Below are 21254 nucleotides of genomic sequence, written 5' to 3' on the forward strand. Positions count from 1 at the left end.
ACATACCTCCCGAATGAACATAAATACAACACAAGGCAATTAACCTACAACAAGGGCAAGATCCGTACCAATTACGGCATGCAAAAGCAGGCATTCATAGTTGCAGATTTTTTTAATCATCACCCTGGATTACTCAATATAATAAATGAATCACCGTCCTTAAACACTTTCAAAAAAAAAAGTGAACATGTATTTGCTGTCGCTTCAGGTATGACTGTTCATTCTTTGTACACAAATCAAATTCAGTATTGCTGTTACGTATTTCATGTACTTTTCATTTGTTTGTGTATGTATCCACTTTGTGTACCATGCTTGCCCTGTGTGCTTGAGTGTTTTGTGCACTGGGAATGGGTCGGGGAAGGGGACTGACACTTAGCCAGGCATCCGTGCCTTTTTGTCAGCCTCTTTGACAGAGATTCTTTGTATTTTATTTCTGTCAAAATAAACATTCATTCATTCATTCATTCATACTGAATGTCACTGGGACAAGTTCGTGACACTTTCTCTGACGCCCAACATTATTGCAATTATGTCATCTCTTTCTAAGACATATTTGAGGCAGGCTCAACGCGTCTGGCGTTTTGATGCAGTAAGAGAAGAGCAGCTCAGCAGTGTAACGCACCTAGATTCACGTGTACTCAATCTTACTGGGACAAGTTCGTGGCGCTTTCTCTGAACCCCAAGATTATTATTACTAATTTCGTTACTTTATCGGGTATATGTGAGGCAAGCTCGACGCTTCTGGCGTTGTGACGCAGTTAGGGAAAAGCAGCTCGGCCGTGTGACGCAGCTAGTTTCACATGTACTGAATCGTAGACAAGTTTGCGGCGCTTTCTATGGCCCCGAAACATATACCTCTTTTCGGCGATCACGCTTGTCGAAAACATGGCGAGCGATTGCCAGGAATGATAACGCTGGAGTGTGTTGCTTGCGACAACAGACCGCAAGAAAGATAGCGCCGAGAAGTTCAAAAACCAGGAACTTGTAACTAAAAAATTCGGTTTTTCGGACGACTTAAAACAGGCTTTGCACCCACGCATTGGTGCTGCACCGGCCGTGGTTGCTCAGTGGCTGTGGTGTTGGGCTGCTGAGCACGAGGTCGCGGGATCGAATCCCGGCCATGGCGGCCGCATTTCTATGGGGGCGAAATGCGAAAACACCCGTGTACTTTGATTTAGGAGCACGTTAAAGATCCCCAGGTGGTCGAAATTTCCGGAGTCCTCCACTACGGCGTGCCTCATAATCAGAAAGTGGTTTTGGCACGTTAAGCCCCATAATTTAATTTTAAAATTTGTGCTGCACGCGAGTAAAAGGCATTCTGCGAGCATGTAGCATGGTGTGCATGAGAGCCTGTGTTGTGGCCAGTTGTGTTTATGCAGCGTTCCGTCGCGTCGGCTGACGCCAAGTTTTTTTTTAGAAACGCTTAGGCGCCTGTGTATGTTTGCTCTTAAAGTTCAGGAATTAATGCCCGAGAACAGGGGAGGGCTTGAAAATCAGATGTTTACTTCATTTCTTTATGATAATAAATTAACCTTTGAGATGAGTCGGGTGTTTTCTACGGCTTGAATATATTGCTTTTGTTTGTAGTGCCGCCTATTCAACACTTTCGCACGTTTCTCCTCTACACGCAATCTTCGTTTAATGTTTACATGCCGAAATGTAGATGCTTGTAATTTACATTCCTCAGCTGATACCATCCGGTGGAGCTGTCTGCGGGAACTACTGCTGCTTACCTGGTAACACAACGCTGGACGATTGCACAAAATTCCCGGAACAAGCATTTACATAGAGTAATGTAAACATTTCCTCATGGAAGGCGTCTTGCGGCTACTTTATGAAATTGCATGTGACACATATTCGATAGAGGCTTGTAAAAATAGTGCGCAATTATTTTTGCTAAGTAATGAATCCATTCTGCACCGAGACCGCGCACGCTTGAGCTGTACAAGAATATATATATATATATATATATATATATATATATATATATATATATATATATATAGTTAGCCGCTACTAACTTACCTAGGAAATCACCTCACACTTATATATATATATATATCTATATATATATATATATATATATATATATATATATATATATATATATATATATATATATATATATATATAATATATATATATATAGATATATATATATATGTACAGCGCCGGTCAGTGCAGCCGGCGTAACGCGTTCCAGCTAGCGTTCAAAACGCGCGCGCCGGAACTGAAACCGGAAGTGTGGTTCAGGTATTAATGCCGACTGCTTGGTGTGCTACAGTAAGTTCGGCCGCTGGGCCCTATGGGAGTGTCCGCTCTTCTTAAATGTGATTCTGTGTGTTCAGAACTTAAAGTTATGGCTCAGCGCAAGACGCGCCTGCCCGATTGGAACTTACTGGAAGGTTATCGATGGTTGTCTACGTTGTCTCTTGTCGCCGAAGCTTCTGTAATCTGGTTCTATGCTTGACGCGAATTCAGTAGGACTTTAAGGAAGACACGCGGGCACCATCCACTACTCTGAAAACTTCGATTACTCATATATAAAAGCCGACACGCTTACATTACTTTCCGATGATTGCATTCCGACGATCACAGACTGTTCGCCGCTACAGTTGTACATTAAGTGTAACATGCTTTTGTGGTCACTAGTTCGCCCATTGAAAGGCAGTTTCGTTATTCAGTTTGCCTACTGTCTTCTTGATAGTCCCTACCATGTAAGAATATTTAGGTAATAAGCGATCATTGTACGGTGGGTATTTAGAGCTTAATATTATTCACAGAAAGTTATGATATCAGAGTCTCCCAAGAACAAGCCCCGGTGGACGCTACGAACTTAATTGTGCGGTCTCGTATACCATCTCATAGCAAGTTCTTGCTTTCCAATTTATTGAAGCACACACAACGCAAGTGAAGGGCCCGAAAAAACACATTTTCACTATCCTAACAGGAAAATATCTATGGAACCACATTTTTTGAGTGCCGGCCTGCACCACAACAATAATGTGTATACTAAATTTGAAAGCCGTTGTATACGCAAGCAGTATACAAAAGAATACTGTTCAAGAGGACAGCTTAGTGACTGGTCACACTGTGTTGTAGACTATATTGTGCCAAGAATACGTGGGCATACTCATGAGCATACTGTATTGTGCACTATCCACATTGACTTCACAGACATGGTATAGATCGTGGGTGACAATAGGTGCGATGGCATAGACGCGTGGAAATGGAATGCGCGTAATGTGATTGAGTGACTGCGTGTTAACCCTCTGTGTCAATGTAAATGAGGGACAGTAAGCTTGCTTGGAGGGAACATTAAACGTGAGTGATTGTCGGTGTGTGTGAGCGGACCTAAACAAAGAAGGTGAGCAAGTCCTGGTGAGTGAGTCTGGAAGCGAGTATGAGTCGTGGTTGGTGCCGGCCTCTGTTCTTGAAATCCAGTATGAACACAAGCGATCCTTGGTGAGTGCATATTTGTGCATTAGTGGAAACGTGATTTGCTCCGGAGGGAGTGAGTACAGGAGTGTGAGCAAGTATAACGCCCAAAATTATTTTCAGTAAGTACCAGTACTTTCTTCAAAAAATGAGTACTGCCACATTTTAGAATTTTAGAAACTCGACCAAACGCGTCTCGTGCACAAAAGGATGACCTTTTAGTAGGTATGAAGTTTATGAAGCATAACATTGCAGGGCCCTCTTCCGCCATGCTAAGGAAGCGTCGAGACTAAGCTAGCATAAGATGACAAACGGAATTAGCGATGCATGCTTCGCAGCATACGCGCGAGCAGGAACTGGCGTCGGATAGCTTCCAGAGAACAAGCGTGTCACATTTTTTTTCTAGTGTGCCGTTCACACAGTGGTCACTTCGGACACAGACACGAGCTCACGCGACCTTTCCTCAGCCGACGATCGACCTTAACAGAAAGCTGCCTGACAAGGTGATGGTCCAATTCCGTAGACCTTCTTTTTGCCGAAATATCAAGAAAGTTTGGTGCCCTCACCTGAATGAGAATTTCACCGCATTAACTCGTTGACCACGTGATCGTAAGATCTTTTCTAATTTCTACCATATGATGTGGCTTAAGAGGTCAACATTGTTGCCGAGGCAATACGAGATCTACCTTGCCATCGCCACAAGCGAAAGACTACGTATTGAACGATGCCAACCTAGCACTTGCCCTTCCACTAGCTCCTCATCAGTGAGCAGCTCGGTGACCGGCGGCCACTCAGCAACATGTGGTGGCATTTGGGTGACAGAGACGCCAGCCAAGTCCCCGTCGTTCGGGCTGCGGCGAACGATTTGCCTCACAATCGCCTTGCTGTGTTGGCTGACAGTGTCTTCGTAGTTAACACTCCAACAGTCACCGCGGCCTACGTGACCCCAGAAAAATCTGTTCTTTGAAATACAGAGGAGCACATAGCTTCGCTCCCTGTTGCTATTGCCACTCTCCAAAAGCCATCACGTCACCAGCACTCTTGCGCCCCAACGGCATTGTAATACTCCGAGTAACGACTCCTCGCGACTCCTCGCGACTCCTCGTTCTGCTATCGCTGCGGAGAAGCAGGGTATGCATACAGCCGATTCCCATACCGCGACTTGGGACTTGCTGTCAACGCGCCACGCCCACAGCCAGGTGAACGGCCTCGTTATTTTGCCAGCACTCAGTGGAGCCTTCGACGTTTCTCCCGTTCACTGCCACCAGGCCGCTATCTGTGGCCGCAGCGCCGACGATAGTCTGCCCCATTCTGTGCACCATTCCTTAGCCCCCGGCGTGAAAACTAAAAGCAGCAACTGATGTAGGTGCAGTTGCTGTACGTAAAAATGCCGAAGAGCCTACACCGATGACGACGAAGCTTAAAGATCATTCTCGACGGTGTATCAAGGACACGCCACCATCCCGATGAAGACTTGGAGCCAAGAATACGCTGACAAAAGAAGGCCTGATGACGTGACGAACGGATCAACGCGATGCAGCCGTGATCCGACGCCAAGATTAAGCACAAGGCCAAAAACCACGGATCTCGATCTCGACAACAATGGTCACGGGACGTAACTCTCGGCGTGGGCTTCCTGAGACAACAGTGTGCCATCATCGACTTAAAGTGCCACTCGATAATTCTGTCCACAGATAAAGCGATACCGCCAGATATGACTCGCAGTCATCGTGCCCCACGTGTCCGTCTACATCATGTCAGTATGCCACCTCGCGCCAGCATCATTGTTTCCATCCCCGCAGAAGCAGCCGAAGATAGCGCAGCCATCGTCGAGAACGACCAACAGCTGCTGCTCGATAGTGAAATTGGCGCCGCAAGGGGGAATCGTCCAGATACGCCAAAGAAAAGCACAAGTAATGAGGACGAACTTCAGCCAGCAACATAAACATTCAACAAGGGCACGAAGTTACAGCAGTCAGCGATGCACTTCTCCTCTTGTATTCCGCCGAAGCTATAAGAACGGCGCGTGTAGCTGAACTACTTTTTTTATGCATGTCTTCCCAGCAATAAGCAAGAATACCTCCAGGGTCTCTTTCATAAATACAAGGACTGTTTTTTGTAGTTATGGAGGATTCATTGAATATTTACCCGACTGCCCGATGTACTCGTGTGTGTTTTATAGAATTCACATTACCTGTGGCAGGGAGCACGTCGGGCAGTCAAGTAGGTGTGTCAAGGGTAGGATGCGTGAGCACGCCAATTCGCTTCCCACAAGCCCAGGCGGCAATCTACCTATACATTGTAAACAATGTGATTACGCCCCCCTCTTCAGTAACGTTTCAGCAATTTTGAAAGCTAGGATGTAAAAGCAAAGAGACACTATAGAAGATATTCACATCATTGAAGTTGGTCCGAACAGTTGTGTGAGCGCGCCATCTGCCTTCATGCCTTCATAAAGTTCGTCGCATGTAGTTAGTTTGCCTTCAAGTGACTTGCAGTGCTATTACGCATGCTCAATTTGGCCTTTGCGGACGCTGTTTCGCAGAAAAGGTGTTACTTGTTAGTCCAGCACCCTTTCTGTTCATTTCCGAGTCTTGCCTCACGCTTTTTTTTGTCTTTTTCTAGGTATGCTTTCCGGTTGCTGGCATACCCTTATAAAATACCATGCAGTAACAAGCTACCGTATATATAAAATGATACTTCGTGGAAAGGCAGTCAGCCATACAACACGAACTGAATCTTTCTTTCTCCAATTGATGAGGATGAGATATAATGTTACGAAAAGGAAGCCCGAAGTTCAAGTTATATACAACTAATTACATAGGAAAAAGTTAGTGATAATGCGCAGGCTGGTACAAATGTCCCAGCTCTAGTAGAGAGTCTACCACGTCTTCTTCGTCTCCCTCTTGCGCGCATAACCTAACAAACGTAACCTAACAAATGCGCCGTAACCTAACTCCCCGGACTGGAGCGCAATCCCGGCGATGGTCAGAATGACACAGAACTAGATGTACAGTATGAATTCAGTACGGCAGCTTCTAACTGTTTACAGAATCTAAGTGCCAGGATTGCCAGGAAAAAGAAAGTAGCATAAGAGATTGTTTCCATTTATACTAAGATGCTCCATACAATTTGCATATTGAAGCTATTACACACTTGTCTAGATAAAATGTAATATCACTTCCGGAAAGTAAAACTGAAACAAAACTATTGTCGCCATTTATACCTTACAGCTTGTTGACTGTCCGTGATAGCGGCTTCTGTGCAGACATTTTAGCCATGTAGTATTTGTACCTTAACTTTAGGGCAAAGTTATCAGATGGCGTAAAGACTAAGGATTGTCTCGAATTGTTTCTCTTGATGATTGGTGCCCGCATACGTGAAGATTTCACGCTGCCGCGGCACTAGAGCACCATTTCTGCCAAGCTTATGCAACAAAAAACAGCAATCTCATGTTCACGATCACATGACCTTGATTGAGCGTCAGCAATAACGGGCATTCGGAGCTTTCAGGATTCCATTTAAATTCGGCATTGTTTACACTTCACGATGTAACGCAGCGATAGTTACCTTGGAATTTTCACGGACGATGCTCTGAACAAAAAAGCCGAAAGCTTGAAATAATTTGAGGAATAGTGCAACGCTGCGCGAAGCTCTCGACCAATTCAGTTATTCTTATAAGTGTAAGTTACTGAACTAAGAGCTCTTTAGTATAAAGCCCAACAACGGATTCGCTGGGACAGTCATTTGTACTTTCCCTGAGAAGGATACGCCTGTAGTCAAAGTGGCAGACTAGTAAAGTTTCTGTGCTTGCTACATGAGGCTATGACAACACGAACCCAATGAAACACGAACAGAGCAAGTGACACTTAGTACTGGCAGCGAAGGTGAGTGATATGCACTGGACGCGATAACCTGTGGCCGACTCTAGTCTGTCCTGATTAGAGATCCACCTATCAATGCTTGCCATCGGCGCCACATGGCTGCTGAAGTCCCGTTTGTGCTAAATGATCGGGCAGTCCCAGCTATGATGAAAGCGTTAAAAAATTGCACTGCCACTTGTAGAACCATGCAGCAGCGTTGTTAAAGAACTCCCGTACAACGCCGGTGGCTCCCCAGCAATCTGCAGAAGCATCCATCTTGCATATAGCAGCAGCAGGTGGCTTAAATACACGACACTTATATTCACAGAGGACGGTATGAAATTGCGCTGAAAGGTGTATTTTATTGTTGTGGCTTTCTATGCTCTTTCATCAAGAGATGAACTCTGTAGTCATATTTTCGGACGTCACCTTTCAGGAGAAGCATTCCTCATAACTTTCTCGCCTCTAAACAGCATTCTTCATCCCGGTCTTCTCGCTCATCAGCCCACACCAGCGCCTGAGCGCTCTTCTCTCACTATTCCCTCCTATATAAACGTGTCAACTTTCTTTGATGCATGCGTAATGCAGTGACATTTAAACACTTTTTCATATAGCTAAGGACAGTATACTGTTGGACTGGTGAACGTCTTTCCTGTTTACCGCGCCTCTCTGCTTTTTCAACTTTTCCGCTCAGCACAACATTCAATCCACAATTTTCAGAAGCCCGAATACGCACACAACAAGCTTACCATAGGCGATTGTCTGGCATAACAGGAAGCACAGTAGGAAAGATTTCAGTGGAAGCTTCATTGCAGGTCTTTCTTGTTACAACAACCCCTTACAAGATGATCAACGCTTCCTACTTTCGTGTATATATATAACACTTTTGGCCACATTTTATATATAGTTTGGCATTGAGTCATCACTATTTGCACCTTCCTGCTTATAGAAAAGTGTTTGTCAGCACGGAATAATGCCGGGTGACCTGGTGTAGCTTTCAGAAGCAGGTGCGTTCACGCTTTTTGCCATCCAACATTGAAACAATACAAAATGTAAAGGTGTTCATGCGTTTGGGAACAAAAATAGAGTTATATATATTTCACCTATTCTGCATTATACAAGCTTCTGCATTGTTATATCAGTGACCACAGAAATAGAGACAGAACTGCTTTGCAGTAGCGCTTGTTGTTGAAAAAACTGTGAATGTTGCATGAATTTGAAAATATCCGTACATGAAGCCTTTATTCGAAGAATATGGGCACGGCAATATGTATTCCCGAAAACTGGCACTGATTTTGCAACTAACTGACAAGATTCCTAAAAAAATATGGCTGCAAAATTTGTGGGACGAGCGACTTCATCTATAGTCATCGAGGGAGCTGGATGACTATAGATAAAGTCTATAGTCATCGAGCTCCCTCGATCGAGATCGAGAGTCATCGAGATGACTTATATAAACACATATAAATTTATAATTTTCTGTAATTTTTTTACAGAGTAACCAAGGGAGCTTAGTACTGTATAATATATTAATTAATCTCATTTCACGTGGAACCATGCTTACATCAACTTTCTGCAACCAGTAAAGAGATTTTAGTGGAACGCGCAACATTTTCTGCTGTCGAACACAACGTATTGTGCCGCACTATTTTTTTGTGCAAATTTTCGCCATGGTCGATGCAATGCCTTATACTTATCTTTCATTGCGATCCACACTCTTTGGGTGCCCAAAGCACTTTCCAGTATCATGTCTCTATCCAACCTCGTTTACGCCAGCGTGGGCCCTTGGGTATGTGCCACTCGATTTTGTGGCAATCTTCAAGGACCGTTCAAGCCAACTTGGGTCAAACGAAATCGTTGAAATATTATCTGGTGCCAGGCGTAATTGAACCCGCGTCCCATAACTTCTGAATATCGTTTCTGAACATACCATGTGTGACAGCTAACGCGTGCGATGCAGGTAAAAAAACAAGGATGTGGGATACGACAACGGGACCAACGGTGTTTTCTTTATAGTAGCCTCACGCACACTGGTGAACTTTTTTGGTATAACTGATTGGCTAAATCATTAAACATACTTTGCCGAAAATTAAATAGGGTATGGGGATTTTACGTGGAAAAACCACGATCTGATTATGAGCACGCCATATGGGAGGACACCGGAATATTTTGGACCCCCTGGGGCTCTTTAATGTGCACCTAAATACGCGGGTGTTTCTGCATTTTGCCCCCGTCAAAACGCGGTCGCCCTGGCTGGGATTCGGTCCTGCGACATCGTGCCCAGCAGCCCAACAGCTTAGCCACTAAGCAAGCAGGACGGTAATTATTTCCGTGAACTTATGATTACTTGCGTGTTGCGCAAGCTGGAATGTCAAATTCCCCATGATATTCGAAAACATCATATTCAGTGGTTTCCTGCCCGCTACTTCAGCACAGTTCTTTTCACCATTTCTGTTATGTGGTGCATAAGGTGAAGAGGATGAGGTGATCCCGCAGGTCGCGCGTATGAGATCAGCGCTCTCAAAACAGGTTGCAGGAATCAGGATTACTCGCAGGTAAATTTGGTAACCACTAATATTGAGAAGCCGACGGCGTACCTGTTGTGGGCTCCCCCATAGAGCCAGCCTCGCCACGCTGTTTTTAGAGAATTGCCCACGGGCTTAGCGCGGTGATAAAAACAGAACTGAAGTAAAGCAAAACTACAATTACGAACGATTACGAAACTGCCGAATGCCGAATTTAGGCACAGCTCCTTAGGTGTTTTGAATTCCACCAGTTGCATCGCTCGTTGTTCAGAAAGAGATCGTATTGGCCGGATTGCCTTAAAGAGGCCGGATTAACTTAAACAGATGACTTTACTCTCCCAGAAAGATACGTCGCAAGGAAAACATAGCTGTTTTTTAGACACAAAAAAAAGGTATTGCGCCAACTTGTTCGGCTATGTTGCCTGCGTCACGTGTGCACAATAGCGCCTTGCATTGAATAGCTGCCTATCGATCTTCACGCAGCAACTACGTCAAGAAAGTACTCGCAACAGAAGAGCTGTCAGTGATGCACAAGCAACATATTCTTAAAACGAGACTACGAATTGATTTAAGAAAAAAATACAACAGAGTTGTGTGGCTTTGCAAAATCAGGTCAATTAAAAAAAAAGCTCTTTCATTGGAGCAGTTACATCAGAAATGTCGGTTGACTCTACTTAATGGGAAGGATAAATATAGGTTAAATAGAGGCAACGTTTTACAATGATGGCAATATGTAGCGCTTTTCAGTGCTTGCTAAAGAAATGCTTAGCAAAAGCCGAATCTCACCTACACACCCTTAGCTTTGTGTGCACATCAACCGTACCATTTCATCTCTCCTCCCCATCTCCATTTTTACAAAGTTTGATCATGTTGGCTTTTACAGGTCTTCAATGGCAACAAGGAAATTTGTACGTCGCTCCTAAGGTGCACTTTAAAAAACTTTAAAGAACTTGTTGAGGAATTTACTGCAATGACCGTTATTACTTTTTACACTTTATAGTCTACTTTGACAAGATGATGTAAGCTCAATCTCGCTCTTATGCTTGCTTAAGGAATGTGTAGCGAAATCCGTATCTCACCAAGTATCAAGTGTGAACTTCAAACATGAAATTTTATCTCCCCTTGCCAGTTTTAGAAAAATTGATCACGTGTGCTTTGATAGTTCTTTAAGAGCAGAAACGAAATTCTACACCGTTTCTAAGACACATTTAGAAAGCTCTAGAGCACTTGAATAAGAAATTTACTAACACGACTGTCGTCACCTTACACACGCTTTAAGCTTTGCCCAATGTTTCGTATGAGAAGACGCGTAATTGCACAAATACAAGAACATTCGTTTAGTTCACCAAGGTCAAAGTGTGATTCTCGAGTTAGGAAATGAATGTGGAGAAAACAAGGTTATAGTAAATATTTGCAAAGCACACGATGCAGAGAGAAACGTAAAGTTATACAACACGCTGCTTTTTGATATTCCCATCCCGTTATTTAGGGCATTGTAAGGTCAGGGGGCCGTAGAATTTTTTCAGCGCACTAGGAAAGATAGCACATCATATCCGTATACCCAATTGCAAAACCAAGTGCTACTAGGACACAGTGCGCCGGATTATGGGCCCAGTGCCGTGCCGCGCGCTGGATGCTGGCTACTCGTGCGAAAAACTGCTCTAGCGCGTCAAATATGCGGTGCGTGGACATATATATATATATATATATATATATATATATATATATATATATATATATATTTATAGATATATATATTGAATACAGAAAGCAACAATGAGCGCTTTGGTGCAATAAAAAAGGAAACGTTTTCTGCTCCGACCAGGATTCGGTCGCCCGACCTACAGATACCGAGCCCGGCACTTTACCGCTACGCCACGCCAGCAGACGAACATAAACAGATAATTTGCCATGTCAAAATTGAAAAGAGTTTTAGTTTCGCAGAGCTAGGTCTCGCACTGACATGGTAGATACGCTATCGCCCAGCAACTGAAACTCACGCTTGTACTACAAAGAATAATTTGCTGTCCGTATTCAGTAGCACGCTCAGAAGTGCCACAACATCAATTTTCACTTGCGATTAGTGTTTTAACTTCGAAAAAAGTCCTAAATAAACCGCCGACCCGGGACGCTGTATAGGCCGTTACTGCCGATTTCGATAGCCGTTTCTTGGCCTTCACGCGATGGATATGCAACGTTTTCTTTGTTCAGTGATGCCTTTGAGTCAACACGTCTGTCTTGTCATATATCTTCGTCAAGCGCAGGCTAGTACTGGGATCCTTCGGCGATAGCACATGTATACGTGTGTTTATGACGCGTCACATCGGCGGTCATCGCTTCTTGTACTGGCACTGTAGATGTGAAAAAAAATATTTATTTCATAACACCGATGGGAAAGCTGAAATATAGAGGGATTTATCATTGTTAGACTTCTTGATTCCTGAGCCTAGACGCGCCGATAGCGTGAAGACGGACTCGGCGGATACGCTAGGCCTAAGCTTCGGTGGTGACCCATCTCGGCGCGGGTATAGCTGGCGAAAGCTAAAATATGTGTATTTGAGCCTCATAATTTTGTTTAGTACAATAGGAAGGTGGAAGCGCACGAATTAGCTCAACATTGTTATCGGTGCGATAATATCAGTCAGCGATAGGCTTCGAACTCGGGTTCCGTTCGCGCGCGTCTTAATGACTTCTGTATTTCATGTCCACTCCGCAACACTGCGACAACGACGACAACCCCCAGTCATATGTTACGTGCGAACTACTAAAAAACGCGGCGTCCTCTGCGTTTGTGTGGTTTCTTTCAAGAATTTAGCTTTCCGCCCAGTCAAAAGGGTAAATGAATAAAACAAAAGTGATCTTCAGTGTCAAATGTCCATGAGAAAACAGGGCAGCTCACGGACCTTTATTCCAAGCTGCCACAAGAAATAGGATTTAATGATCACGAGATATAGCATTATTTAGGACAAGAGACTAGTATCAAGCGATGAAATTGTGTAAAGCATTTAATATTCAGCAGCGCTCGTCCTTGCGTACTGGAACCAGCGCGGCACAAACACAACCAGGGCAGTTTCCAATGTGAACCAGCGAACTGAAGTGAGAACCAGCGCCTGTACAGCACAAACCAGTGCGCCCCAACGTCACGGCAGTGGAAGCAGCGTTTCTTCCAGTGTGACCCAGCTGGTATCCAGCGTTCTCACTGTTGTACAAGTGAGTGTATCCCAGGGCCAGAAAACGCGCTGGTTTCATCTTGGAAGACGCTGGTTTTTGCAATAGGGTAGCGGTTTCAATCACCTCTTTAAGGAACATTTGCCAAAAACTACAAATCACCCACATGCATTTAACTTCGCAATTGAATCCGCTTTATTATTTCTTCCTTTTAAGCATGAAATGCTTAAAGCCAAAAACCAGAGTCATTATGCAGACGCTCAAACGAAAACATCTCGGCAAGTTGACAAGGAAATTTATTCACCCGCAGGTACGCTTACAACTATGGTATGAACTTAAAGTGCAATATAAGGTATAGCACATGTAATACGTCATACTTGATGTAAAGAAAACAGATTAGCAAATGAAATAATAAATGGTGTCTGCTTGATACTGGCTTTGCCACACACAACAACAACAAAACATCATTACAGCGTCCATGCAAAAGCATTATAGTCAGCCCCAAATTTAAGAAACACACATGGGGCACATACAAATACAAAGCCTCAACTCAGGAAAACAGAATTGAGCATTATTCTGGATGTAGAAAGACTTTGCCTTGCAAGACGGTTAGGTAACGCGTAGACAAGCGGTGAAGAAACTCGGCTTCACCGAGTTTGAAAAGCAGTTCTTCAAGATGACCCCATACTATCACCCGTAGTTTGCGCATTCTGGGGGACATTGCTCTGTTTGACTGCCGAGATCGTTCTGCAGTATTGCGGAACCACCACAAAACGTAGCTGGCGCTGTAGTAGACGAGATTCGCAAACCGATCTCAGCGATGTGGTGGCCGCACGATGGATATTCCAAACATCCTTGCAGCTAGCTTCCAGAAGGTGCGTGCTACAGCGCACTCCTTTACTACATGCGCGTTGGTTTCGGTTTGTGCGCATGCATGCATTTATCATTTGCTACCATATGCCAGCGTTCAAGCCTGTCTCTTGAAGGTAGAATGCCCCACTGATATTGCCAACCCCGCAGGGGCGTCGGCGTCACCAGGCGTTTGGTGTGTTGCGACACCACGGACCCGAGCACACGAGGGTTGGACCCTCCCGCGTGTAGCCGTGCGCGGCTTACCCGTGTCTGGGGAAAAGGGGATCCTGGGGGTTGAGCCGATGCTGGGTGTTTGGACCTTTAAGGCCCCCCGGCTCAGGCAACACACCTCTTCGGCCTCGGCTTCACATAGACGGCACCTCCAGACTGACCCACTTGGCGGAAATCGGCAGTCGCCTTTTCCTGTCTCTCTCTTCCTACAACCTTCGTCTTTGCCTTACTTTCCACCTTTCCTGTCTCTTTCTCTCTTCTATTTACTTCCTTCTTCTTGGCGGCAAGGGTTAACCCTGTGTGGCTATCCAACCTTGGGTACACCATATTTGGTTATAGTGGTGGCGTACGACTGGCGTCGTGCAGACTTGCATGCAAGCTCTGCCACGTCCCCTCGTTGGGCTCCGTGGTGGGCGGTCGGCGCTGTTGCCGAATTTTTATATATTTTCTGGAAACTTCTTTCCCCAAACTTCCTGATCGCCCTCAGAAACGAGGGTGCACCGAAGATGTATTTCAGTTTTTCGGACACCAAATCCAGAATTTTCCCCGGTTCCATGCTATTCACTCTGAAAAGCCAAACAAAGCAGTGCGAAACATTTCACATTTCCTTGTGTCAAAGTCACTGACTGATGTTTTTGGTCCAGGTTAGAAGGTGTCCAGGATGGCAAGCGGTGACCTACTCTTGGAGCTCCGCGACTTGAAACAATATGAAAAACTACCGAAACTAATGTGATTTGGGGACACCCACATAACAGTAACCACGCACCGTACAATGAACACCACCCGCGGTGTTGTGTCGGATGATGATTTGCTTGAGCTGACTGAAGCGGAACTCCTGGAGGGCTTCAGCGAACAAAATGTGATCAATTTCAGAAGAATTAAGATGAGGCGAGATGGTAAAGAGATTCAGACGAAGCACTTAATAATCACATTTGGTTCAAGTGTCCTGCCCGAGTCAATCGAGGCCGGGTATACCAAGCTCCATGTTAGGCCGTACGCGCCAAATCCGCTTCGATGTTTGAAATGCCAGCGTTTCGGCCACAGTTCGCAGAGCTGTCGGGGCCGCCAAACATGTGCGAAATGCAGTGCCCATGAACACACCACTGAAACTTGTGAGAACCCTCTCCACTGCGTAAAACGTGATAGGGAGTACGCCGCGTACTCGCGGTCGTGCCCATCCTGGAAGAAAGAAAAAAAATCGTAACGATCAAAGTAAAATAGAATATCTCATTCAAGGAGGCACGCAGGCGGGTAGCATACCTGCCAAAGAAAAGCTTTGCCGAAGTCGCGCGTCAGGGGGCAGCGTCACAACGGCCTCCGGCGGCTGTCCCACCCACAAGCAGTGAGTCGGCAGCTACGCAATCTGCCCCCGCGGTGGTTGCAGCTAGCGCTGCTCCGCCAACCCAGCAGACCATGCCATCGATCCCGAAGGTGGGCGCAGCCGAGGCTGCCCCAACCTCCGAGGCCCCTTCCAGCGCTGGCAACGGCCAGCGCAGCAAAATCCCTCAGGGAGCCCCACCGACCTCCGGCCTGGTGGGCGCAGGAGTCTTGCCTTCCGGGGCAGGACTCTCTCGGAAAACCTCTCGCTCGCAAGAGCGCTTGTCCGGCGTCTCACAGGAGGCAACGGACCCTACACCTGTCCTCAAGGCGCACCAAACGCCTAAGGAGTGCCGAGATTCGCTCGAACGCTTCAGAAAGGGCAAAACCCCTATTACAGGGCCTCGAAAGAGCTCTGTAATCTAAGACATCCGTTCCGTTTCCGTAAACACAGCATCAATTTACTTTAAAATATGGATACACAAATCATTCAATGGAATGTCAGAGGTCTTCTTAGGAATCTTGATGATGTGCAAGAACTCATCCAAAACCACAATCCAAAAGTGCTGTGTTTAGAGGAAACATACTTAAAATCAAAATACACAAACTTTCTTCGACAGCATGTTACCTTTCGCAAAGATCACGATGATGCTGTCGCATCATCGGGTGGTGTTGCAATTGTAATTCAAATAAGCATAGCGTGTCAACGTTTACAGCTACGAACGGCCCTTGAGGCAGTGGCGGTTCGAGTTGTTCTGCGAAACAAACTTATCAATATTTGCTCGCTTTATATACCACCACATTACAAACTAAGCAAACATGAATTTCAGTCCTTTATAGATGAATTGCCAGAACCCTATGTTGTTCTTGGCGATTTCAATGCACATAACTACCTGTGGGGCGACCCTCGTATAGATGCGCGAGGACGTCTTGTTGAACAGTTCCTTTTTTCTTCTGGTGCGTGCCTGTTGAATAAGAAGGAACACACATATTACTCTCTTGCAAACAGAACCTATTCTTCAATAGATCTTAGCATAGTCTCCCCGTCTTTACTGCCTGAACTTGAATGGGAAGTTACCGACAACCCTTACGGCAGCGACCACTTCCGTATACTGCTAAGATCGCCTAAAGAAAACGAATATCCACCACAGGCTCCTAGGTGGAAGCTTGAGACAGCTGACTGGGAGAAATTTCGATCTCTTACTAGTAACTCTTGGGCTGACATGTCTTCGTTAGGAATTGATGCTGCTGTGGAGTTCTTTACAGCCTTCATAATAGATGTCGCATCTAAATGCATATCAGAAGTAAATGGCTTGGCGTGCACACGGCGTGTCCCGTAGTGGAACGACGATTGTAGGATCGCTCTAAAAAAAAAAAACAGGGCGTGGGAGTTGCTATGCGCTTCTCCCACTGCGGAGCATCTTAGCAACTTTAAAAAAGTAAAATCACAAGGCAGGCAAACCCGCCGACAGGCCAGACGAGAAAGTTGACAGAAGTTCCTATCGCGTATCAACTCGTCTACTGATGACGCTGAAGCCTGGAACAGGGTCAGTAGGATAAGAGGGTGACAAGCATATTGACTCCCTTTGGTAAACACACAAGGCGATACCCTACAAGATCAAGCGGACTCCTTGGGGAGCACTTTGAGAGCGTGTCAAGTGCCAACCATTACTCGCAATCCTTTCTGAAATATAAACAGATAGAAGAATGTAAGCCACTCATAAGAAAATGTCGACAGAATGAACCATACAACTGTCCTTTTAGTATTTTCGAGTTGAGAGCTGCCTTGAGCGCATGCAAGAGCTCTGCTCCGGGATCTGAAAGAATCATGTATGAAATGCTCAAAAACTTACACAATGATGCGCAAGTTACACTACTCAAACTTTTCTACACCATTTGGGCAGCAGGATACCTTCCGACGGCATGGAAAGAAGCCATTGTGATCCCGGTTTTGAAACAAGGCAAGGATCCTTCCTCAGTGGCACGTTACCGCCCGATAGCCCTGACAAGTTGCCTTTGTAAGTTATTTGAAAAAATGATTAATCGGCGACTCATTGATTTCCTTGAACTGAGCAAAATCTTTGATCCCTATCAGTGCGGCTTCAGAGAAGGGCACTCCTCAACTGACCATCTTGTACGTGTAGAAGCAAATATCCGGGACGCATTTGTACACAAACAGTTTTTCTTGTCCATATTCCTCGATATGGAGAAGGCGTAGGATACAACGTGGCGTTACGGAATCTTAAGAGACTTGTCAGAAATGGGCATCCATGGTAATATGCTAAACATGACAGAAAGCTATCTGTCCAGTCGTACCTTCCGGGTAAAAGTCGGTAATGTACTTTCGCGTCCTTTTACGCAAGAAACGGGTGTACCCCAAGGAGGCGTGCTCAGCTGCACACTCTTCATCGTGAAGATGAACACGCTTCGCGCTTCATTACCACCGGCAATCTTTTATTCTGTCTACGTGAACGACATACAAATAGCTTTCAAATCCTGTAACCTCGCACTGTGCGAGAGACAGGTACAGCATGGCCTGAACAAAGTCTCAATGTGGGCAGGCAAGAATGGATTTAAGATCAATCCTAACAAAAGCTCTTGCGTTCTTTTTACAAGAAATAGAGGAATGATCCCAGATCCTTGCTTAGAACTGGGTGGACAATAAATACCTGTAAACAAAGAGCACAAATTTCTAGGTGTTGTACTTGACTACAGACTCCCTTTCGTCCCCCACATTAAGCATCTTAAAGAAAAATGTCTAAAAACAATGAACATAATGAAACTTCTATCCCAGACTACATGGGGTAGTGACAGGAAGTGTTTATTGAAACTCTATAAAAGCCTCATTCGATCACGATTAGACTATGGTGCCGCGATTTATCACTCTTCCGCCCCGAGCGCGCTAAATATCCTAGACCCAGACCACCATCTAGGAATCCGACTTGCCACTGGCGCTTTCAGAACAAGTCCCATACAAAGTTTATTTGCAGAATCAAATAAGTGGTCACTTCATCTGCAGAGAACATACATCAGCCAAACATATTTTCTGAAAGCCCACTCTAATCCTCAACATCCGTGTTTTAACACCGTTAGCGATATGACATATGCTACACTCTTTCGTCATCGTCCCTCCGTAAAACAGCCTTTCTCGCTGCGTATTAGGGAGCTTAGTCATGAAATGCATGTCCCACTCCTCGAGCTTCGCCTAATGCATCCAGCCAAGCTGCTACCTCCTTGGGAGTGGCAGCTGATACAATGCGATATATCTTTCGTGCAAGTCACAAAGCAAGCTCCAGAGATTGAAATCCAAATGCATTTCCGGGAACTCCAATACAAATACTCCTGCACGGAGTTCTACACAGATGTATCGAAGTCACGCGACGGGGTGTCCTACGCAGCCGTCGGTCCATCCTTCTCGGAATCCGATGTACTGCATCCGGAAACTGGTATCTTTACGGCTGAGGCCTACGCACTGCTGTCGGTCGTAAAGCATATAAATAAATCAAAACTCCAGAAATCAGTTATATATACGGACTCCCTTAGTGTTGTGAAGGCCTTGATGTCTTTCTGTAACCACAAAAATCCGGTAATTAATGAACTCTACTCTGTCCTGTGGAAAGCATACATATCTAACCAACACATGATTATATGCTGGGTGCCTGGACATGGGGGCATCGAGGGTAACGTTCTAGCGGACCAGATGGCCCCATCAATTTCACTGCATGCAGTTAATCCTACTTCTTCGGTCCCTGTCACAGACCTGAAGCCTTTCTTAAGAAGGAAACTTCGAAGCCTTTCTTAAGACCTGGAAACAAATAATAAGCTGCATGTAATAAAGCCACGATTAGGTTTCTGGCCTCCTGTAACAAAATCACGCCGGACAGATGTCCTATTCTGTCGCCTAAGAATAGGACACACATTTGGCACACATAATTTTTTACTTACGGGAAACGAGCCTCCAACCTGTGGTAGATGCGGGGAGAGGCTGACCGTCCTCCACGTCCTCCTGGAGTGTCGGACAGCCGAATCTGACAGAAGGAAACATTTTTCTCTAGCATACCGGTAGCCACCGTCTCGTACTATCCTTATTCTTCTCAGACAATCAGAAAGCTGTTCAGTCTTTTTTTTCTTTTCAATTTCTTGCTAGCTACTATGCATGCTGACCTTCAGCTTTCCTTTAGAATATCCGACGCTTCGATATTGCATTCATAATGGCATACTGTTACAGCTACTGACGCTTTTAGTTCGGTTAGGGTCGCCTGCTTCACGCAAAGAAGCGATGTCTGGTTTCCACATATCAGTGCGTTCACCTGGCCTTCCTTCGAGGTTCAACACGACAGCGAAAGCTCGATGATCTGAAATGTGCCCTGCGTCCGCGGGGAGATCGATGGTACTGCACTGGACAATATGCGTTGTTAGTTCAGGGGGGAAATGCATTTGATCTAGACGATATTGCGATTGCCTTTGCTGCCATGTGGCGCCAAAACATCCACCATGCATATGGACCCAGGCATCCGATAAATTGTATTCTTTCACTATACGAGATAATTCAGCTGCATGGGCATTGGACGCATTTTGTCTTGGGCCTCGTGAGTCGCGCATGGTGTCGATCACACATTTAAAATCGCCAACGATATAGAAAGTGTGGTTGTGTAACAAAAATGTGGAGAGTCTCGCAAAGAAGTCATTACGGTCTGAACGTATGGCGGGTCCAACTGCGTGCTTGTTTTTCATGCTACACTGCTGAATAAAAAAAGGACGACTTTTTTCTAGCTGGCGAAATGAATTACTTCTCTCTGCTCATATCTGTTACGAATTTCTTGCGTTAAGTATCATTATGTGCAAATACATGGTGAGTTAGTTGCGTACAGAAATAGACTAAGGCAAATGACTTACCGCAGACTAGTTTCGAACTGAATCGGCACCCTACATCAGTGCAACAGCCAGAGCACAGCAAAGTATTCAATGACATAGGAGTATCACAGCAGGGAACGCGAAATGGGCACTGCTGATGTTCTTCACACAAGTTAGCGGGATGCAAGCTGAGTCCTAGAACAAAACCAGGCAATCCGGGCAAGCAGTCAAAGCTTAAGAAAATGTGGTTCCTTGCCCCCAGCCCTTTGTACAGGGCCGCATATTATACGCTAGTTACTGCTCAAACAAGCTGCAAAATATATTCCTTCAGAGTTCTTCCTAGACTTTGTCCACAATATCCCTCAACCTGTAACTTCTAGTGCGCTGAAGTTTTATACAGGGAAGCATACAGCTTACTAAAGGGCACCATACACTTCATTGTTATCTCTTGGCGCTATGACAAGGTTGCCTGTGGCACCTTGAACGCCAGCAGTCCGCGAGTTCCGCGGAGGGGTTTTGCGTCGCCTCGGCAGAGGGCACCGCGCTGTGTGGTACCTCCTTCGGGTGATTTTCTTCTAGCTGGGGAGTGCTCTCTGCCTCCTTGGCGTCTTTCGCTGCCTGTTTTGCAGCCTTAGGCCGGTTTTCTTCTTCTAGCTGGCCAGCGCCCTTATGGACCAGTGCAGTATATGGCGTGGTGCGGTGTTGTGTGGGTGGGCTATGCAGCTGTGAACATGCACTTCACCCATTTTAAGATTGCGGCTAGTATCATCTCCAACCTATCTGCTTTGCCCGTAGCCATTTCATGCTTACGTATACTGTCGGTCATGTTGCTCCGGAGGTATTTCCTTCTCAATGTACTCCTTAGGCCACAGTTACTAATTTAGCAATTTGAACTTTACCTACACATTGCCTATGCCCGTCCTTTCTAATTCACCTAATAAGCATAGCTGCTTGTCTTGGTCACTGAACACACCGGACAGATTTGCGTATCATGCTTGTCGTGCGA

The sequence above is a fragment of the Dermacentor andersoni genome, chromosome 7 (genome assembly GCF_023375885.2).
Source record: "Dermacentor andersoni chromosome 7, qqDerAnde1_hic_scaffold, whole genome shotgun sequence".
Lineage (NCBI taxonomy): Eukaryota > Metazoa > Arthropoda > Arachnida > Ixodida > Ixodidae > Dermacentor > Dermacentor andersoni.